Raw genomic sequence first — 8,556 nt, forward strand, 5'->3', positions numbered from 1 at the left:
GTGGTGCAGATAGTGACTATCAATTAATGTAACACCATCTATGAGCAATACCATATATCACAGTCTGTTGTAAATCCATGAGCAACCAACTGGAATATGGTTAAACTTGTGTATTAGGAGGATATGGTGTTGCAACAGAGCCTACAGCTATGCCAAGTTAATGCAGACGTCCTCAAAAATGTAAGTGCTACATAGAGTTTGTTCATTAAGAGCACTGACTTGCAATAGCTGATTGACATCAGCTGTTTTATTTATGCTTCACAATCAATGATTCATTCAGCAATGATTTGGCTACCAGCAGACTAGTAGCATCCACTCATATTCATATTGGTGTACATGGCGGCCTTTATAACTTGACACTCCTCACTGACTGCTCTGTCTACCTTCATGTTGCAGCAAGTCCTTCCACCAACCTCTTTTTTATGTGCTACATTTTTAGTATTGTTGACTTTTAGATTTAATGTTCATGTTTGTGTTCATTAAGTGAGGATTAGTTCTGTCAGCAGAATAGAGGTGTAAATTACTAAACTGATACAGATAATTTTGTTCAGTTCAGTTCAAAGACTCATAATTACAGACTATGTACGGTGTTCACTTTTTTTTAAGATAAGCAATGGCATCACTATTCAAATTCGCTTCAGTAAATACAACAGTAAGTCAATGCATCAGCATTTGTGCTGCCATGTCATTCAGCGCTGATTCTAACTGTCATCACTTCAATAGTATCTATATTTAGTTTGTTGCTAGTTCAAGCTGTAACGTACAAAACTAGGCAACACTATTTAAAAGGTTAATAGCTCGGCAGCCACTTATTATCACATTGTGATTGCTTCTGAGGGTTTTGCAGTCTTTAAGTAAGCTTTTAACAGAGAGGTAATTTAATGTGTATCACAGCTGAGCCAACATGGAGCCCTGCTGCTAAAAGCTACTGATTTGGTGATTCAGAAAAAACGGTGAGTCAGTCAGCTCAGTTTTAAGATCCTGTATTAAAGATTTGTTTGTACATGCTCTGAAAGCCTCTACAGAAGTATAATTGTTGCTGGATGGATTTGAAAGTGAGGAGATTCCATTTCAGCCATATTCAATTCTTTCTTATGTCTCTTAATGAACTTGAAATTATCAGGGCTATGGAAGCAAAGGGATATCACATAGAGAGAGCAAGAACTGAGACTGATCAGATTGTGATGTTTGTGTTTCCCTCTACTTTTTAAGCTACAGCAGATAAGGCAAAATGAGGAAGGGCTGAATAATCTTCCCCTTTTTGTTACAACAGACTATTGACTGCATATAAAGATGGACGGCATGACAGCTCCCTAAAAGTGAAGCCAAATGTGACATCATGATTTACAGCTGTGACAGCCGCTCTCAAACCTCTGTCAGATGGTGTGATACAGTGTGTGTGACTGTGTGCAGTCTCTGGTTCCAAATGACATCACACAAGCAAGATGGCAGCTCCTGGAAATGAGATACTTTGGCTTCACTTTTGCATAGTGGTAGGATGTGGAGCTACATCGTCCATATTTATATACAGTCTATGACACAGACATACCATATGTTGTGAGAGGTTTATACATGCTATGAAAAACACTACAGTCACAACAGATACACATATTCACAATCTTGCTATTTTCAGTCACTGTATTCACTCTGTTCTGTCTCTCTATTGCTCTCTCTCTCTCTCTCTCTCTCTCACACACACACACACACACACACACACTCTCACACACACACACACACTGGATGTCCCACACAGAGCAGCAGTAGGACTTGAACAAAGTGAAAACCAGTGTGCAGTGTGAAATCTTAAGCTGTCTTATCATGGAGCATTCTGACAACACTAATTTTAGACGTTCTAGTATATCTGAGGCCAAGTTATCTGTGGCTGAAAGTTCCTTCGACCCTCTGAGAGCTGCAATCTTTCACTGTGGGAAAACCAGGTCTTCATCAAGGGACACCTTGGCACACTGAAATCCTCCTTTGACAGAGTCAGCTCGAGCAGAGATTGAACAGAGTGTGGTTTTGAAGTGTCTTTGTAAGGACCAAATACACTCACATTCAACTGGGAATTCAACTGGGGATTATGGTTGTGGTCTAGTATCGGGTTTGGGTTTAAATTTTAAACAAAGGTAATTTTAGGCTTGATATTAAGGCTTCAGGTGAAAGAAAAGGGATCTGACTCTAAAACAAATTATTAGACGTGAAGGATATGGCTGGCAATTTTCTATTTTTTTTGTACTGTCAGCAAATCTTATGTGCAGAACCAAACCAAGTATTGTGTGTGTATCCAAATATATCATAGTCCTCTGTCCAAAAACTATTACTAACACATCAGTTAGCCACACCATCACACTGGGTGAAATGTTCCTTCGCCCTGAAGGTGAAGGAACTGTAATTTGTTTAGAAACGGCTCCAACAATTAATAACAGCAATCACATTTTCACTCTCATGAGAGCAGTTCCTTGTTCCATACCACTGCGCATGCGCAAGAATGCAGCTCTGTGAACAGCTAGCTTGTTGTGCTATCTATTACAACTGATACTGAAGTTCTTTGAGAAATTTACGATGTAGCACAAAGTCAAGAGGTTGTAATGTGTAGCATAACAAGCTCATAACAGTGCATATGCATATATACAAAGAACTGCTCTCCTGAGACTGAAAATGTGATCACTGTTATTAGTCTTTGGAGCCATTTCTAAACAAACTGCTGTAGCAGTAGTCTTTTGGGCGAAGGAACATGTCATGCAGTGCAACGATGTGGATCGTTGTGTTTTAAGCATTTTTAATAGTTTTTAGTTCTAATAATCAGGCTTTGGATTGTGGTAGAATTAACCTTGGAGACAAAACACAAAACTGAGAGGCAAGTTTTTCAGAAGAGTATTCAAGGTTTTTGTTTGAATCAACAGAAGTCAAAGACCTGAGTTTTTCTGCGCAGAACAACTGACTTTGTCAGTCAATACAGTCTGACTTATACTTTTAGAATGATATGATACAAACACATCTCCTGATCCTTCCTACATCTCTCATTGGTCTTTTCTTATTCATCCCAGTAACTCCGCTAAAACATCACTGGTTATAATATTAAAGAGTAGCTCACAGGTTTATTTACTTTGTCTGTTTATGCTTGGCAGACTATTGATTTTGTCTAGCGGCGAGGGCACCCTGCCCCTCGCTGACTCCACTTCCGTGTCATGTCAGTTAAACACTTTCAAAATCAAGAGAGGCTATATGGCCTTCAAAATACATGTGTAGAGCAATCAAAATAAAGAACATATATCTAGTACATTAAGAATACATGAACACGTACACTTAAAGAATATATGTATGCTTAGTGAGTATATATATATATTACATCATAAATCTTCAACGCATAATCAAAAACAATTGCATTACACTATGATTTTACACAACAGGATACACACACAATACTTGTAAGTAGGATTAGTTCATTGTTGGTTTGGCTCTGCACAGATTTGCTGACGAAAAATATAGAAAATGGATAGAAGAAAAAAGTGTGTGTATGTGCATGTGTGTGTGTGCGTGTGTGTGTGTGTGAGTATGTGTGTGAGTATGTGTGCACAACACCTTTGTGCTACAAGGCTCTAATCCTGCTGTAAGGGAATGAAATGAGGCGAAAAGTAGAGGGACCCTTTGTGAGCGCGTAGAATAGCAGTGAGCTCAGTGGGTGTGTAAAAGGATGAGCCCTGCTTTAGACAGACTGACTGTTAAAGCCTACAAATCATCTTCTATGCCTCATGTACAAACCACTGGTGGCCTCAAATAACCGTGATCAAAATCAAAGATCAAAATGATGAAAAAACAAACAAACCGATGACTGCAGTTATCAACAATATGATTCATATTAAAGATAACATTATTAAACTGTTCATGCTAGTCATCTGGAGGAAGTGCCGGTTCCTGTAATTCATCCATACATTATTTCGGCTTAGAAAATAAAAGCTCTCTCAGAAAGTGTTTAATTTAAAACTGAACATCTAAAAAACTTGATTCTATTTACTTCAGATTAAGGGGATTTGAGCCTCCATATGGAGATGCACAGAGTTTAGCTGGAGTGACTGTGCAGCCCTTTATTTGAATTGAACCACTACTCCTCAAAATCTCTGTGTACATCTCTGGTCCAAAAAGTCCAAAAAACATTTCCCACCATATTTTCACTCTTCTTAGAACTTTTTTCTACATAGCATAGAAAACTATCTCTGAAGTTGAATGTTTAATCTCAAAGTGGTGACTTGACTGCCCAGTATCTGGTCAATGTCAAAGTAATATGCAGGCATTCCTTTCAGTAGTTCACACTAGATGCCTGTTTTTTGCCAACAAGAGAAGTGAAGGAGTGAGAGGATGAAGACAGCTCTTTATTATTTGTTATTATATCAGAGATTTTCACTAAAAGCCGAATGACCTTATTGCCAAAAATGCTTCAGCAAGGAACATCTTGTTTTCTAACATAGTTATTCTTCACTTCACACATCATACTTGAAAAGCCACTGCAAGATTGAAACATAACTTAAATAACATGGTATTCACAGACAGAATTTGCAGGAAAGAAAAAAAAAACATAAATAGCTAAGTAAATGTATACATATATATATATAAATAGCTTCAATCTCAAATGTTCTAATTTGCTGTAATATATAGCCCAAATGCTTCCAACTGACATGACTGGAAGCATTTCCATTTAGAAAGCCCTATCTGTAAAATAATGAGTGTGTATTCAAACGATATCAATATAACTCTACTCTGCTTTTGTTGTAATGAGTTTATAAAAACACAAACAACATTTAAGCGAAAGGGGGACCACATAATGACATGCATTATTCATCTGGGTTGTGGAGAAATAATACTATACTCTTGCTGAACATCTGCCCTTTTCAGGGAAGCATAGGTGTTGTTCTCTTCACAAAGGTTCTTCTGTGTATTTTTACGTCTGCAAATAAATAAATAAATAAAAACCTTAGTTAAAGAGCTCTGGTGAGTTTTGAGATATTTGCTGTCTTCAAATTACCAACCGACAATCCATGCTTGATGTGTTCATTTGTTTGTTTGGTTTAATAGAGTTCATATTCAAGATACTTGTACATTCTCACCGTTTGTAAGCACAGATGATCAGGCTGGTGAGGAGGATCAGGTTCAGACTGAAAGACACAGCTGCTATCCAGGTAAGGTTTGTGTCAGCCTTCTCCCTCCAATCCAACCAATCTATAGGAATTTATTACAGTTTAAAACATTGTTCAACGGATATATCCAAAATTCAGATAACAGCATGCACTGGCTACTCACAGTTCTCTGTGTAGTTTTGGAGTGGAATTTCAATCTCAGCCTGCCCTAGTTCATTACTGCTGATGCATTTGACAGTGGAGTTGTGATAGTCTGCAAGGGGCATGGTGAATGTGCTGTTCACTGTTAGGATGCTGCTAGAGCTGGTGACTGAATATTCTGTAAGAGACGCCAAAGGCCAAGTGATCGGAGGCGGTGGATTCCCCCGACTCATGCACACACAGACCAGCAGCTTTCCATCCAACAGACACTGGGAACCATTTAGGATTCGAGGAGGAACTGAAAGGAAGGAAAAAAGAAGACAAAGAAGTGAGAAAATCCTGGAGAATTGAGTTATTGCAATTATTTGGGGACAGCTGCCTAATATGGGTGAACTGATGACTGAACTATGACATACAAACTTAATGTTGTTCATATCAAGTCAAACAAATGCTGCAGGATACTTACATTTCACAGTCAAGGTGACAGTTGTCTCAACAGTGCTGTGAAAATATTCTACCATACATGTGATGTTGCTGTTATGGTCATCCGCTGTAGGAATGAAGCGATATCTAGACATTTCACGAGAAATATAACGTTCATAAAAACTATGATCATGCTGCACTTCATGTGGTCCATCAGCCTTTGTCCATATCCAGTGGATTTTTCCGCTGTAAGAGCATAACTCATAAGGAATACACATGAGTGTGGCAGCTTTTCCTTCCTTCATGGGAGAAACACTAACATATGGTTTTCGGGTTGATTCTGAAAATAAACACAATCAAGATAATCATCTGTCCAAGAAATAACATTCATATATTATTAAATTGCAACAGCAAATATGTTTTGCTAGGAATGTAAGGCTGAACTAATAACATTTTCTCTTATACAAAATGAGAAAATGTCATCAACATATTTGGCAAGTTGCAAAAATTTTGATTCTGAACGTATGAGTGAAATGTTGACTACATAGTTGTTGCTTTTTTCTCCTGAATATCTGATCTTGCAGTAAAATATCCAGTGGTAGTAACTACAGCAATGTGTATGTATTACAAATCACTGGCAGCACTTGATTAAGGTTGGGGAAAATACAGACAAAAGTCTGAAATGACTTGAAGTGCAACATGTAACCTTTAAGCAAAACAAAACAATCTTTCACTTATCGTAACCAAAGTGCTTCTGTTGTCTTAACCTAACCACACACAGGACTCAGGATGCATACCCTGATGATGCCAGAGGCCTGTGATCATAATCCAGGTAGTGATTACATTTGCCAACATAATTTCTAGGAAACAGGGTACATTTGGTCCATGCTCGTTGCAACCAGCCCAGTCACTTCAATCTGCATACAAATAACATGGCTTCACACTTTTAAATTGTGTGTAGTGCATATGCCAAAGTCCAATTTTGCATGCAGGTGATATGCCAATCCTGCATGGCCAAAGTTGCAAAAGCAGCAGGAGAGCACTTCTCCTCCTCCTAACTGTAGTTTTTTACTGTCACATCGGGCATTTTAAGCGGACTGGGTTGCAACAGACAGTGATGGGATATCATGACTACTATTGTCACTTTCACTTCTATCTGGGCCTCATTTCCCATATTAAGGTTGAAATCAGTCATTATCAGGACACTGGGCCCTGTGGTTTTCAGCTTTTAGGGATGCATAAGACACATTCAGTGTTCAACATAATGCACTGAAGCTAAAAGTGGTCCATAGTTTTTTATTTAACATATGTCATATATTTTTTTATATTTTTAATCTCATGCAATAAAATCAATCAATGTTAAACAATCAGGAGACTTATTACTCACCAGAAACTGAGATCCGAAGCCTTTTTGGAAAAATATATGTCTGATTACAGCCCCATTCCAATTTGAAGCCATACTCATACTCTCCACGTGGTAGACCATTGATTCTGAGTCTGTTTTTTGACTCAGATTCCATATTGTTGACAACTTCTATATTTACATTCACCTGTGGATCTTGTTGAAACCAAATCTTTTTATATGGGGTTGTAACTTTGTTTTTTGGAAAGGTCAATTCGAATGGGATCCGGGTGCACTCATCAGACTGCAATGTAATATGTCCAGTCATGTTGATTGAAAACTCTTTGTCATCAAGAATTTCTGCCAAAGAAAAGCAAAAATACTATAATTTCCGAAATTCTATTCAACATGGGATATATGAATTTCTATTCACTGCAGTTTATTATACATCAAACCTTTGACACATCGAAGCTGGCAGCTGCTGCCCTTCAAAAAAAGGCTGAGAATCAGTGGGAAGATCAAAGTCATTATGCTTTGGCTTTGTAGGAACTGAGGAGAAAAGTACGTAAATTAAATATTAATTAATCAAGAGCAAATATTACATTTAATAATAAAAGGCTTTTATATTTCCCTACACTTTCCCTCTACTTAATTGTCAAACACAGATTAACTATTATATAAAGTATGAACTCACCCTTCAGTTGGCTGTTTGTTCCTGTTAGATCAAGTCATGCATTAGGTCTGTGACGATGATATATTTTGATGAGCCTATTTTGGCAATAAGATGATCATTTCCTCTTCGTTTCTGCAGAGTCTGTATAAGGAAGTGGTCATTTACAACACCACAAACACTGCCTCACTTTGGTGCAATCCGGGCTTTCACAAGATGAAGAAATAACCTTCAGACTGTTACAACCTCTATTGTGAGATATAATTTATATTTAAAAAGCTGTTGGATCAAGAATAGAAATAGACTGATAACTATGAAACAAAGGAAATGAGTAAACCCCCAGACTGCCTCCTTTTCAAAATTGGAGAGTAAAAGAAAACGAAAAATTTTTTAAATGAAAGGAAACACCGAAGATATATAGTTCCAGAAGGAAATACAGGTCATTAGACTTGGCTAATTGTGAAATGACTACTTGAATAATTGTTCCACAGTAAGTACTATGGATCAAAGCAGAATGAAACACCATGATAATGTACAGCAAGAACAGGAGAGATTCTTCCCTCTGCCACTGACATCTTTATGTTAGCAGTATGTGTGTGTGTGTGTGTGTGTGCATACCAAAAATCTGTCCACAATATCTGTTATAATCTTCTGCATAATCTTCGAGTGCTCCGTCTCTTCATTGACTGAACTCTATATTTTACAGGATTTCTTTATTGTTGCTGTGGTACCGACTCTTGGACTCGTCACATGTATTTCTTGCTCAATGTTTCTGAGTTTAATGTATTATTAATGAAAAAACAACACTTATACATACACTATACATGAATGCTTCTGGAGAGTCTTGT

The 8,556-nt window shown here is 37.6% G+C and overlaps 1 long non-coding RNA gene across 1 annotated transcript; it reads right to left on the bottom strand.

The window, feature by feature from the left end:
- Positions 1-7,089: 7,089 nt before the first annotated feature.
- Positions 7,090-7,771, bottom strand: LOC121896673. Its single transcript, XR_006096069.1, has 3 exons — positions 7,733-7,771; positions 7,494-7,587; positions 7,090-7,398 (listed from the first exon to the last, which is right to left on the bottom strand). It is a non-coding gene; the product is annotated as an uncharacterized LOC121896673 (long non-coding RNA).
- Positions 7,772-8,556: the final 785 nt, after the last annotated feature.

This window comes from Thunnus maccoyii, chromosome 5, assembly GCF_910596095.1.
Source record: "Thunnus maccoyii chromosome 5, fThuMac1.1, whole genome shotgun sequence".
Lineage (NCBI taxonomy): Eukaryota > Metazoa > Chordata > Actinopteri > Scombriformes > Scombridae > Thunnus > Thunnus maccoyii.